At 36.8% G+C, this 12,319-nt stretch overlaps 15 pseudogenes; all 15 read right to left on the bottom strand.

Moving 5' to 3' along the window:
- Window positions 1-331: 331 nt before the first annotated feature.
- LOC145647207 (5S ribosomal RNA) lies at window positions 332-450 on the bottom strand (annotated as a pseudogene).
- A 792-nt stretch (window positions 451-1,242) lies between these two features.
- Window positions 1,243-1,361, bottom strand: LOC145650751 (5S ribosomal RNA; annotated as a pseudogene).
- A 793-nt stretch (window positions 1,362-2,154) lies between these two features.
- Window positions 2,155-2,273, bottom strand: LOC145647811 (5S ribosomal RNA; annotated as a pseudogene).
- A 790-nt stretch (window positions 2,274-3,063) lies between these two features.
- On the bottom strand, window positions 3,064-3,182 carry LOC145647206 (5S ribosomal RNA; annotated as a pseudogene).
- A 790-nt stretch (window positions 3,183-3,972) lies between these two features.
- On the bottom strand, window positions 3,973-4,091 carry LOC145647205 (5S ribosomal RNA; annotated as a pseudogene).
- A 792-nt stretch (window positions 4,092-4,883) lies between these two features.
- On the bottom strand, window positions 4,884-5,002 carry LOC145648425 (5S ribosomal RNA; annotated as a pseudogene).
- Window positions 5,003-5,795: 793 nt separating this feature from the next.
- Window positions 5,796-5,914, bottom strand: LOC145648650 (5S ribosomal RNA; annotated as a pseudogene).
- A 790-nt stretch (window positions 5,915-6,704) lies between these two features.
- On the bottom strand, window positions 6,705-6,823 carry LOC145647204 (5S ribosomal RNA; annotated as a pseudogene).
- Window positions 6,824-7,175: 352 nt separating this feature from the next.
- On the bottom strand, window positions 7,176-7,294 carry LOC145649518 (5S ribosomal RNA; annotated as a pseudogene).
- Window positions 7,295-8,085: 791 nt separating this feature from the next.
- Window positions 8,086-8,204, bottom strand: LOC145648712 (5S ribosomal RNA; annotated as a pseudogene).
- A 352-nt stretch (window positions 8,205-8,556) lies between these two features.
- LOC145647203 (5S ribosomal RNA) lies at window positions 8,557-8,675 on the bottom strand (annotated as a pseudogene).
- Window positions 8,676-9,466: 791 nt separating this feature from the next.
- LOC145648710 (5S ribosomal RNA) lies at window positions 9,467-9,585 on the bottom strand (annotated as a pseudogene).
- Window positions 9,586-9,937: 352 nt separating this feature from the next.
- Window positions 9,938-10,056, bottom strand: LOC145647201 (5S ribosomal RNA; annotated as a pseudogene).
- A 791-nt stretch (window positions 10,057-10,847) lies between these two features.
- Window positions 10,848-10,966, bottom strand: LOC145648709 (5S ribosomal RNA; annotated as a pseudogene).
- Window positions 10,967-11,757: 791 nt separating this feature from the next.
- On the bottom strand, window positions 11,758-11,876 carry LOC145647058 (5S ribosomal RNA; annotated as a pseudogene).
- Between the last annotated feature and the right edge of the window lie 443 nt (window positions 11,877-12,319).

The following is a 12,319-nucleotide window of genomic DNA, read 5'->3' as shown; positions in this document are numbered from 1 at the left end:
AACTTACAGCATCTGCTATTCCCAGGTGCTAACAGATAGTTTTTTTAATTAATCACTGCATTTCACATCCTAGCATGTCATCTTGACAGTAAATTAAAGTGATTCAAGAGAAGCTTACAGCATCTCGTAGTCCAAGGTGCTAACAGATAGTTTTTGATGAATAACTGCACTTCACATTCAGGCATGTGAGTTGGAGAGTAAATGAAAGTGATGCAAAAAAAACTTACAGCATCTGCTATTCCCAGGTGCTAACAGATAGTTTTTTTTATTAATCACTGCACTTCACATTTGAGCATGTCAGCTTGAAAGTAAATTAAAGTGATGCAAGAAAAGCTTACAGCACCTGGTATTCCTAGGTAGGGTCCCACCTCAGTACTATCCAGGCCCAAACTTGTTTAGCTTCCAAGGTCAGATGAGATTGGGCGTTCTCAAGCTGGTGTGGCCGTAAGCCTTAAACACTTACTCAAATTGCCTAATAATAGCAAATATGATCAAAGACCAATCTGACAATTTTTTTTATTAATCCCTGCACTTGACATTCTAGAATGTTATCTTGAATGTAAATTAAATGATGCAATAAAAGCTTACAACATCTGGTATACGGAGGCACTAACAGACAGTTTTTTGATGAATCACTGCACTTCACATTCAGGCATGTGAGTTGGAGAGTAAATGAAAGTGATGCAAAAAAAACTTACAGCATCTGCTATTCCCAGGTGCTAACAGATAGTTTGAGTTAATTATTCACTGCACTTCAAATTTGAACATGATAGCTTGAACATAAATTAAAGGGATGCAATACAATCTTACAGCACCTGCTATTCCCTGGTACTAAAAGATTTCTTTTTAATCTGTACACTTCACATACAAGCTTGTCAGTTGCAGATTAAAGTAAAGTGATGCAACAAAAACTTACAGCATCTGCTATTCCCAGGTGCTAACAGATATTTTTTTTAATTAATTACTGCACTTCAAATCCTAGCATGTCATCTTGACAGTAAATTAAAGTGATGCAAGAGAAGATTACAGCATCTCGTAGTCCATGGTGCTAACAGATATTTTTTTGATGAATAACTGCACTTCACATTCAGGCATGTGAGTTGGAGAGTAAATGAAAGTGATGCAAAAAAAACTTACAGCATCGGCTATTCCCAGGTGCTAACAGATAGTTTTTTTTTATTAATCACTGCACTTCACATTTGAGCATGTCAGCTTGAAAGTAAATTAAAGTGATGCAAGAAGAGCTTACAGCACCTGGTATTCCTAGGTAGAGTCCCACCTCAGTACTATCCAGGCCCAAACTTGCTTAGCTTCCAAGGTCAGATGAGATTGCACTTTCTCAAGCTGGTGTGGCCGTAAGCCTTAAACACTTACTCAAATTGCCTAATCATAGCAAATATGATCAAAGACCAATCTGACAATTTTTTTTATTAATCCCTGCACTTGACATTCTAGAATGTTATCTTGAATGTAAATTAAATGATGCAATAAAAGCTTACAACATCTGGTATACGGAGGCACTAACAGACAGTTTTTTGATGAATCACTGCACTTCACATTCAGGCATGTGAGTTGGAGAGTAAACGAAAGTGATGCAAAAAAAACTTACAGCATCTGCTATTCCCAGGTGCTAACAGATAGTTTGAGTTAATTATTCACTGCACTTCAAATTTGAACATGATAGCTTGAACATAAATTAAAGGGATGGAATACAGTCTTACAGCACCTGCTATTCCCTGGTACTAAAAGATTTCTATTTAATCTGTGCACTTCACATACAAGCTTGTCAGTTGCAGATTAGAGTAAAGTGATGCAACAAAAACTTACAGCATCTGCTATTCCCAGGTGCTAACAGATAGTTTTTTTAATTAATCACTGCACTTCACATCCTAGCATGTCATCTTGAAAGTAAATTAAAGTGATGCAAGAGAAGCTTAACAGCATCTCGTAGTCCAAGGTGCTAACAGATAGATTTTTGATGAATAACTGCACTTCACATTCAGGCATGTGAGTTGGAGAGTAAATGAAAGTGATGCAAAAAAAACTTACAGCATCGGCTATTCCCAGGTGCTAACAGATAGTTTTTTTTTATTAATCACTGCACTTCACATTTGAGCATGTCAGCTTGAAAGTAAATTAAAGTGATGCAAGAAGAGCTTACAGCACCTGGTATTCCTAGGTAGAGTCCCACCTCAGTACTATCCAGGCCCAAACTTGCTTAGCTTCCAAGGTCAGATGAGATTGGACGTTCTCAAGCTGGTGTGGCCGTAAGCCTTAAACACTTACTCAAATTGCCTAATCATAGCAAATATGATCAAAGACCAATCTGACAATTTTTTTTATTAATCCCTGCACTTGACATTCTAGAATGTTATCTTGAATGTAAATTAAATGATGCAATAAAAGCTTACAACATCTGGTATACGGAGGCACTAACAGACAGTTTTTTGATGAATCACTGCACTTCACATTCAGGCATGTGAGTTGGAGAGTAAATGAAAGTGATGCAAAAAAAACTTACAGCATCTGCTATTCCCAGGTGCTAACAGATAGTTTGAGTTAATTATTCACTGCACTTCAAATTTGAACATGATAGCTTGAACATAAATTAAAGGGATGCAATACAATCTTACAGCACCTGCTATTCCCTGGTACTAAAATATTTCTATTTAATCTGTACACTTCACATACAAGCTTGTCAGTTGCAGATTAAAGTAAAGTGATGCAACAAAAACTTACAGCATCTGCTATTCCCAGGTGCTAACAGATAGTTTTTTTAATTAATCACTGCATTTCACATCCTAGCATGTCATCTTGACAGTAAATTAAAGTGATTCAAGAGAAGCTTACAGCATCTCGTAGTCCAAGGTGCTAACAGATAGTTTTTGATGAATAACTGCACTTCACATTCAGGCATGTGAGTTGGAGAGTAAATGAAAGTGATGCAAAAAAAACTTACAGCATCTGCTATTCCCAGGTGCTAACAGATAGTTTTTTTTATTAATCACTGCACTTCACATTTGAGCATGTCAGCTTGAAAGTAAATTAAAGTGATGCAAGAAAAGCTTACAGCACCTGGTATTCCTAGGTAGGGTCCCACCTCAGTACTATCCAGGCCCAAACTTGTTTAGCTTCCAAGGTCAGATGAGATTGGGCGTTCTCAAGCTGGTGTGGCCGTAAGCCTTAAACACTTACTCAAATTGCCTAATAATAGCAAATATGATCAAAGACCAATCTGACAATTTTTTTTATTAATCCCTGCACTTGACATTCTAGAATGTTATCTTGAATGTAAATTAAATGATGCAATAAAAGCTTACAACATCTGGTATACGGAGGCACTAACAGACAGTTTTTTGATGAATCACTGCACTTCACATTCAGGCATGTGAGTTGGAGAGTAAATGAAAGTGATGCAAAAAAAACTTACAGCATCTGCTATTCCCAGGTGCTAACAGATAGTTTGAGTTAATTATTCACTGCACTTCAAATTTGAACATGATAGCTTGAACATAAATTAAAGGGATGCAATACAATCTTACAGCACCTGCTATTCCCTGGTACTAAAAGATTTCTTTTTAATCTGTACACTTCACATACAAGCTTGTCAGTTGCAGATTAAAGTAAAGTGATGCAACAAAAACTTACAGCATCTGCTATTCCCAGGTGCTAACAGATATTTTTTTTAATTAATCACTGCACTTCACATCCTAGCATGTCATCTTGACAGTAAATTAAAGTGATTCAAGAGAAGCTTACAGCATCTCGTAGTCCAAGGTGCTAACAGATAGTTTTTGATGAATAACTGCACTTCACATTCAGGCATGTGAGTTGGAGAGTAAATGAAAGTGATGCAAAAAAAACTTACAGCATCTGCTATTCCCAGGTGCTAACAGATAGTTTTTTTTATTAATCACTGCACTTCACATTTGAGCATGTCAGCTTGAAAGTAAATTAAAGTGATGCAAGAAAAGCTTACAGCACCTGGTATTCCTAGGTAGGGTCCCACCTCAGTACTATCCAGGCCCAAACTTGTTTAGCTTCCAAGGTCAGATGAGATTGGGCGTTCTCAAGCTGGTGTGGCCGTAAGCCTTAAACACTTACTCAAATTGCCTAATAATAGCAAATATGATCAAAGACCAATCTGACAATTTTTTTTATTAATCCCTGCACTTGACATTCTAGAATGTTATCTTGAATGTAAATTAAATGATGCAATAAAAGCTTACAACATCTGGTATACGGAGGCACTAACAGACAGTTTTTTGATGAATCACTGCACTTCACATTCAGGCATGTGAGTTGGAGAGTAAATGAAAGTGATGCAAAAAAAACTTACAGCATCTGCTATTCCCAGGTGCTAACAGATAGTTTGAGTTAATTATTCACTGCACTTCAAATTTGAACATGATAGCTTGAACATAAATTAAAGGGATGCAATACAATCTTACAGCACCTGCTATTCCCTGGTACTAAAAGATTTCTTTTTAATCTGTACACTTCACATACAAGCTTGTCAGTTGCAGATTAAAGTAAAGTGATGCAACAAAAACTTACAGCATCTGCTATTCCCAGGTGCTAACAGATATTTTTTTTAATTAATCACTGCACTTCAAATCCTAGCATGTCATCTTGACAGTAAATTAAAGTGATGCAAGAGAAGATTACAGCATCTCGTAGTCCATGGTGCTAACAGATATTTTTTTGATGAATAACTGCACTTCACATTCAGGCATGTGAGTTGGAGAGTAAATGAAAGTGATGCAAAAAAAACTTACAGCATCGGCTATTCCCAGGTGCTAACAGATAGTTTTTTTTTATTAATCACTGCACTTCACATTTGAGCATGTCAGCTTGAAAGTAAATTAAAGTGATGCAAGAAGAGCTTACAGCACCTGGTATTCCTAGGTAGAGTCCCAGCTCAGTACTATCCAGGCCCAAACTTGCTTAGCTTCCAAGGTCAGATGAGATTGGACGTTCTCAAGCTGGTGTGGCCGTAAGCCTTAAACACTTACTCAAATTGCCTAATCATAGCAAATATGATCAAAGACCAATCTGACAATTTTTTTTATTAATCCCTGCACTTGACATTCTAGAATGTTATCTTGAATGTAAATTAAATGATGCAATAAAAGCTTACAACATCTGGTATACGGAGGCACTAACAGACAGTTTTTTGATGAATCACTGCACTTCACATTCAGGCATGTGAGTTGGAGAGTAAATGAAAGTGATGCAAAAAAAACTTACAGCATCTGCTATTCCCAGGTGCTAACAGATAGTTTGAGTTAATTATTCACTGCACTTCAAATTTGAACATGATAGCTTGAACATAAATTAAAGGGATGGAATACAGTCTTACAGCACCTGCTATTCCCTGGTACTAAAAGATTTCTATTTAATCTGTACACTTCACATACAAGCTTGTCAGTTGCAGATTAGAGTAAAGTGATGCAACAAAAACTTACAGCATCTGCTATTCCCAGGTGCTAACAGATAGTTTTTTTAATTAATCACTGCACTTCACATCCTAGCATGCCATCTTGAAAGTAAATTAAAGTGATGCAAGAGAAGCTTAACAGCATCTCGTAGTCCAAGGTGCTAACAGATAGATTTTTGATGAATAACTGCACTTCACATTCAGGCATGTGAGTTGGAGAGTAAATGAAAGTGATGCAAAAAAAACTTATAGCATCGGCTATTCCCAGGTGCTAACAGATAGTTTTTTTTTATTAATCACTGCACTTCACATTTGAGCATGTCAGCTTGAAAGTAAATTAAAGTGATGCAAGAAGAGCTTACAGCACCTGGTATTCCTAGGTAGAGTCCCACCTCAGTACTATCCAGGCCCAAACTTGCTTAGCTTCCAAGGTCAGATGAGATTGGACGTTCTCAAGCTGGTGTGGCCATAAGCCTTAAACACTTACTCAAATTGCCTAATCATAGCAAATATGATCAAAGACCAATCTGACAATTTTTTTTATTAATCCCTGCACTTGACATTCTAGAATGTTATCTTGAATGTAAATTAAATGATGCAATAAAAGCTTACAACATCTGGTATACGGAGGCACTAACAGACAGTTTTTTGATGAATCACTGCACTTCACATTCAGGCATGTGAGTTGGAGAGTAAATGAAAGTGATGCAAAAAAAACTTACAGCATCTGCTATTCCCAGGTGCTAACAGATAGTTTGAGTTAATTATTCACTGCACTTCAAATTTGAACATGATAGCTTGAACATAAATTAAAGGGATGCAATACAATCTTACAGCACCTGCTATTCCCTGGTACTAAAATATTTCTATTTAATCTGTACACTTCACATACAAGCTTGTCAGTTGCAGATTAAAGTAAAGTGATGCAACAAAAACTTACAGCATCTGCTATTCCCAGGTGCTAACAGATAGTTTTTTTAATTAATCACTGCATTTCACATCCTAGCATGTCATCTTGACAGTAAATTAAAGTGATTCAAGAGAAGCTTACAGCATCTCGTAGTCCAAGGTGCTAACAGATAGTTTTTGATGAATAACTGCACTTCACATTCAGGCATGTGAGTTGGAGAGTAAATGAAAGTGATGCAAAAAAAACTTACAGCATCTGCTATTCCCAGGTGCTAACAGATAGTTTTTTTTATTAATCACTGCACTTCACATTTGAGCATGTCAGCTTGAAAGTAAATTAAAGTGATGCAAGAAAAGCTTACAGCACCTGGTATTCCTAGGTAGGGTCCCACCTCAGTACTATCCAGGCCCAAACTTGTTTAGCTTCCAAGGTCAGATGAGATTGGGCGTTCTCAAGCTGGTGTGGCCGTAAGCCTTAAACACTTACTCAAATTGCCTAATAATAGCAAATATGATCAAAGACCAATCTGACAATTTTTTTTATTAATCCCTGCACTTGACATTCTAGAATGTTATCTTGAATGTAAATTAAATGATGCAATAAAAGCTTACAACATCTGGTATACGGAGGCACTAACAGACAGTTTTTTGATGAATCACTGCACTTCACATTCAGGCATGTGAGTTGGAGAGTAAATGAAAGTGATGCAAAAAAAACTTACAGCATCTGCTATTCCCAGGTGCTAACAGATAGTTTTTTTTATTAATCACTGCACTTCACATTTGAGCATGTCAGCTTGAAAGTAAATTAAAGTGATGCAAGAAAAGCTTACAGCACCTGGTATTCCTAGGTAGGGTCCCACCTCAGTACTATCCAGGCCCAAACTTGTTTAGCTTCTAAGGTCAGATGAGATTGGGCGTTCTCAAGCTGGTGTGGCCGTAAGCCTTAAACACTTACTCAAATTGCCTAATCATAGCAAATATGATCAAAGACCAATCTGACAAATTTTTTTATTAATCCCTGCACTTGACATTCTAGAATGTTATCTTGAATGTAAATTAAATGATGCAATAAAAGCTTACAACATCTGGTATACGGAGGCACTAACAGACAGTTTTTTGATGAATCACTGCACTTCACATTCAGGCATGTGAGTTGGAGAGTAAATGAAAGTGATGCAAAAAAAACTTACAGCATCTGCTATTCCCAGGTGCTAACAGATAGTTTGAGTTAATTATTCACTGCACTTCAAATTTGAACATGATAGCTTGAACATAAATTAAAGGGATGTAATACAATCTTACAGCACCTGCTATTCCCTGGTACTAAAAGATTTCTATTTAATCTGTACACTTCACATACAAGCTTGTCAGTTGCAGATTAAAGTAAAGTGATGCAACAAAAACTTACAGCATCTGCTATTCCCAGGTGCTAACAGATATTTTTTTTAATTAATCATTGCACTTCAAATCCTAGCATGTCATCTTGACAGTAAATTAAAGTGATGCAAGAGAAGATTACAGCATCTCGTAGTCCATGGTGCTAACAGATATTTTTTTGATGAATAACTGCACTTCACATTCAGGCATGTGAGTTGGAGAGTAAATGAAAGTGATGCAAAAAAAACTTACAGCATCTGCTATTCCCAGGTGCTAACAGATAGTTTTTTTAATTAATCACTGCACTTCACATCCTAGCATGTCATCTTGAAAGTAAATTAAAGTGATGCAATAAAAGCTTACAGCACCTGGTATTCCTAGGTAGGGTCCCACCTCAGTACTATCCAGGCCCAAACTTGCTTAGTTTCCAAGGTCAGATGAGATTGGGCGTTCTCAAGCTGGTGTGGCCGTAAGCCTTATACGCTTACTCAAATTGCCTAATCATAGCAAATATGATCAAAGACCAATCTGACAATTTTTTTTATTAATCCCTGCACTTGACATTCTAGAATGTTATCTTGAATGTAAATTAAATGATGCAATAAAAGCTTACAACATCTGGTATACGGAGGCACTAACAGACAGTTTTTTGATGAATCACTGCACTTCACATTCAGGCATGTGAGTTGGAGAGTAAATGAAAGTGATGCAAAAAAAACTTACAGCATCTGCTATTCCCAGGTGCTAACAGATAGTTTTTTTTATTAATCACTGCACTTCACATTTGAGCATGTCAGCTTGAAAGTAAATTAAAGTGATGCAAGAAAAGCTTACAGCACCTGGTATTCCTAGGTAGGGTCCCACCTCAGTACTATCCAGGCCCAAACTTGTTTAGCTTCCAAGGTCAGATGAGATTGGGCGTTCTCAAGCTGGTGTGGCCGTAAGCCTTAAACACTTACTCAAATTGCCTAATCATAGCAAATATGATCAAAGACCAATCTGACAAATTTTTTTATTAATCCCTGCACTTGACATTCTAGAATGTTATCTTGAATGTAAATTAAATGATGCAATAAAAGCTTACAACATCTGGTATACGGAGGCACTAACAGACAGTTTTTTGATGAATCACTGCACTTCACATTCAGGCATGTGAGTTGGAGAGTAAATGAAAGTGATGCAAAAAAAACTTACAGCATCTGCTATTCCCAGGTGCTAACAGATAGTTTGAGTTAATTATTCACTGCACTTCAAATTTGAACATGATAGCTTGAACATAAATTAAAGGGATGTAATACAATCTTACAGCACCTGCTATTCCCTGGTACTAAAAGATTTCTATTTAATCTGTACACTTCACATACAAGCTTGTCAGTTGCAGATTAAAGTAAAGTGATGCAACAAAAACTTACAGCATCTGCTATTCCCAGGTGCTAACAGATATTTTTTTTAATTAATCATTGCACTTCAAATCCTAGCATGTCATCTTGACAGTAAATTAAAGTGATGCAAGAGAAGATTACAGCATCTCGTAGTCCATGGTGCTAACAGATATTTTTTTGATGAATAACTGCACTTCACATTCAGGCATGTGAGTTGGAGAGTAAATGAAAGTGATGCAAAAAAAACTTACAGCATCTGCTATTCCCAGGTGCTAACAGATAGTTTTTTTAATTAATCACTGCACTTCACATCCTAGCATGTCATCTTGAAAGTAAATTAAAGTGATGCAATAAAAGCTTACAGCACCTGGTATTCCTAGGTAGGGTCCCACCTCAGTACTATCCAGGCCCAAACTTGCTTAGTTTCCAAGGTCAGATGAGATTGGGCGTTCTCAAGCTGGTGTGGCCGTAAGCCTTATACGCTTACTCAAATTGCCTAATCATAGCAAATATGATCAAAGACCAATCTGACAATTTTTTTTATTAATCCCTGCACTTGACATTCTAGAATGTTATCTTGAATGTAAATTAAATGATGCAATAAAAGCTTACAACATCTGGTATACGGAGGCACTAACAGACAGTTTTTTGATGAATCACTGCACTTCACATTCAGGCATGTGAGTTGGAGAGTAAATGAAAGTGATGCAAAAAAAACTTACAGCATCTGCTATTCCCAGGTGCTAACAGATAGTTTTTTTTATTAATCACTGCACTTCACATTTGAGCATGTCAGCTTGAAAGTAAATTAAAGTGATGCAAGAAAAGCTTACAGCACCTGGTATTCCTAGGTAGGGTCCCACCTCAGTACTATCCAGGCCCAAACTTGTTTAGCTTCCAAGGTCAGATGAGATTGGGCGTTCTCAAGCTGGTGTGGCCGTAAGCCTTAAACACTTACTCAAATTGCCTAATCATAGCAAATATGATCAAAGACCAATCTGACAAATTTTTTTATTAATCCCTGCACTTGACATTCTAGAATGTTATCTTGAATGTAAATTAAATGATGCAATAAAAGCTTACAACATCTGGTATACGGAGGCACTAACAGACAGTTTTTTGATGAATCACTGCACTTCACATTCAGGCATGTGAGTTGGAGAGTAAATGAAAGTGATGCAAAAAAAACTTACAGCATCTGCTATTCCCAGGTGCTAACAGATAGTTTGAGTTAATTATTCACTGCACTTCAAATTTGAACATGATAGCTTGAACATAAATTAAAGGGATGTAATACAATCTTACAGCACCTGCTATTCCCTGGTACTAAAAGATTTCTATTTAATCTGTACACTTCACATACAAGCTTGTCAGTTGCAGATTAAAGTAAAGTGATGCAACAAAAACTTACAGCATCTGCTATTCCCAGGTGCTAACAGATATTTTTTTTAATTAATCATTGCACTTCAAATCCTAGCATGTCATCTTGACAGTAAATTAAAGTGATGCAAGAGAAGATTACAGCATCTCGTAGTCCATGGTGCTAACAGATATTTTTTTGATGAATAACTGCACTTCACATTCAGGCATGTGAGTTGGAGAGTAAATGAAAGTGATGCAAAAAAAACTTACAGCATCTGCTATTCCCAGGTGCTAACAGATAGTTTTTTTAATTAATCACTGCACTTCACATCCTAGCATGTCATCTTGAAAGTAAATTAAAGTGATGCAATAAAAGCTTACAGCACCTGGTATTCCTAGGTAGGGTCCCACCTCAGTACTATCCAGGCCCAAACTTGCTTAGTTTCCAAGGTCAGATGAGATTGGGCGTTCTCAAGCTGGTGTGGCCGTAAGCCTTATACGCTTACTCAAATTGCCTAATCATAGCAAATATGATCAAAGACCAATCTGACAATTTTTTTTATTAATCCCTGCACTTGACATTCTAGAATGTTATCTTGAATGTAAATTAAATGATGCAATAAAAGCTTACAACATCTGGTATACGGAGGCACTAACAGACAGTTTTTTGATGAATCACTGCACTTCACATTCAGGCATGTGAGTTGGAGAGTAAATGAAAGTGATGCAAAAAAAACTTACAGCATCTGCTATTCCCAGGTGCTAACAGATAGTTTGAGTTAATTATTCACTGCACTTCAAATTTGAACATGATAGCTTGAACATAAATTAAAGGGATGCAATACAATCTTACAGCACCTGCTATTCCCTGGTACTAAAAGATTTCTATTTAATCTGTACACTTCACATAGAAGCTTGTCAGTAGCAGATTAAATTAAAGTGATTCAACAAAAACTTACAGCATCTGCTATTCCCAGGTGCCAACAGATAGTTTTTTTAATTAATCACTGCATTTCACATCCTAGCATGTCATCTTGACAGTAAATTAAAGTGATGCAAGAGAAGCTTACAGCATCTCGTAGTCCAAGGTGCTAACAGATAGTTTTTTGATGAATCACTGCACTTCACATTCAGGCATGTGAGTTGGAGAGTAAATGAAAGTGATGCAAAAAAAACTTACAGCATCTGCTATTCCCAGGTGCTAACAGATAGTTTTTTTTATTAATCACTGCACTTCACATTTGAGCATGTTAGCTTGAAAGTAAATTAAAGTGATGCAAGAAAAGCTTACAGCACCTGGTATTCCTAGGTAGGGTCCCACCTTAGTACTACCCAGGCCCAAACTTGCTTAGCTTCCAAGGTCAGATGAGATTGGGCGTTCTCAAGCTGGTGAGGCCGTAAGCCTTAAACACTTACTCAAATTGCCTAATCATAGCAAATATGATCAAAGACCAATCTGACAATTTTTTTATTAATCCCTGCACTTGACATTCTAGAATGTTATCTTGAATGTAAATTAAATGATGCAATAAAAGCTTACAACATCTGGTATACGGAGGCACTAACAGACAGTTTTTTGATGAATCACTGCACTTCACATTCAGGCATGTGAGTTGGAGAGTAAATGAAAGTGATGCAAAAAAAACTTACAGCATCTGCTATTCCCAGGTGCTAACAGATAGTTTGAGTTAATTATTCACTGCACTTCAAATTTGAACATGATAGCTTGAACATAAATTAAAGGGATGGAATACAGTCTTACAGCACCTGCTATTCCCTGGTACTAAAATATTTCTATTTAATCTGTACACTTCACATACAAGCTTGTGAGTTGGAGAGTAAATGA

This window comes from Electrophorus electricus, chromosome 13 (genome assembly GCF_041902795.1).
Source record: "Electrophorus electricus isolate QZ-2024a chromosome 13, ASM4190279v1, whole genome shotgun sequence".
Lineage (NCBI taxonomy): Eukaryota > Metazoa > Chordata > Actinopteri > Gymnotiformes > Gymnotidae > Electrophorus > Electrophorus electricus.
Note: the sequence above shows the minus strand (reverse complement) of the source record. Positions and strands in the feature narration are given on the sequence as shown.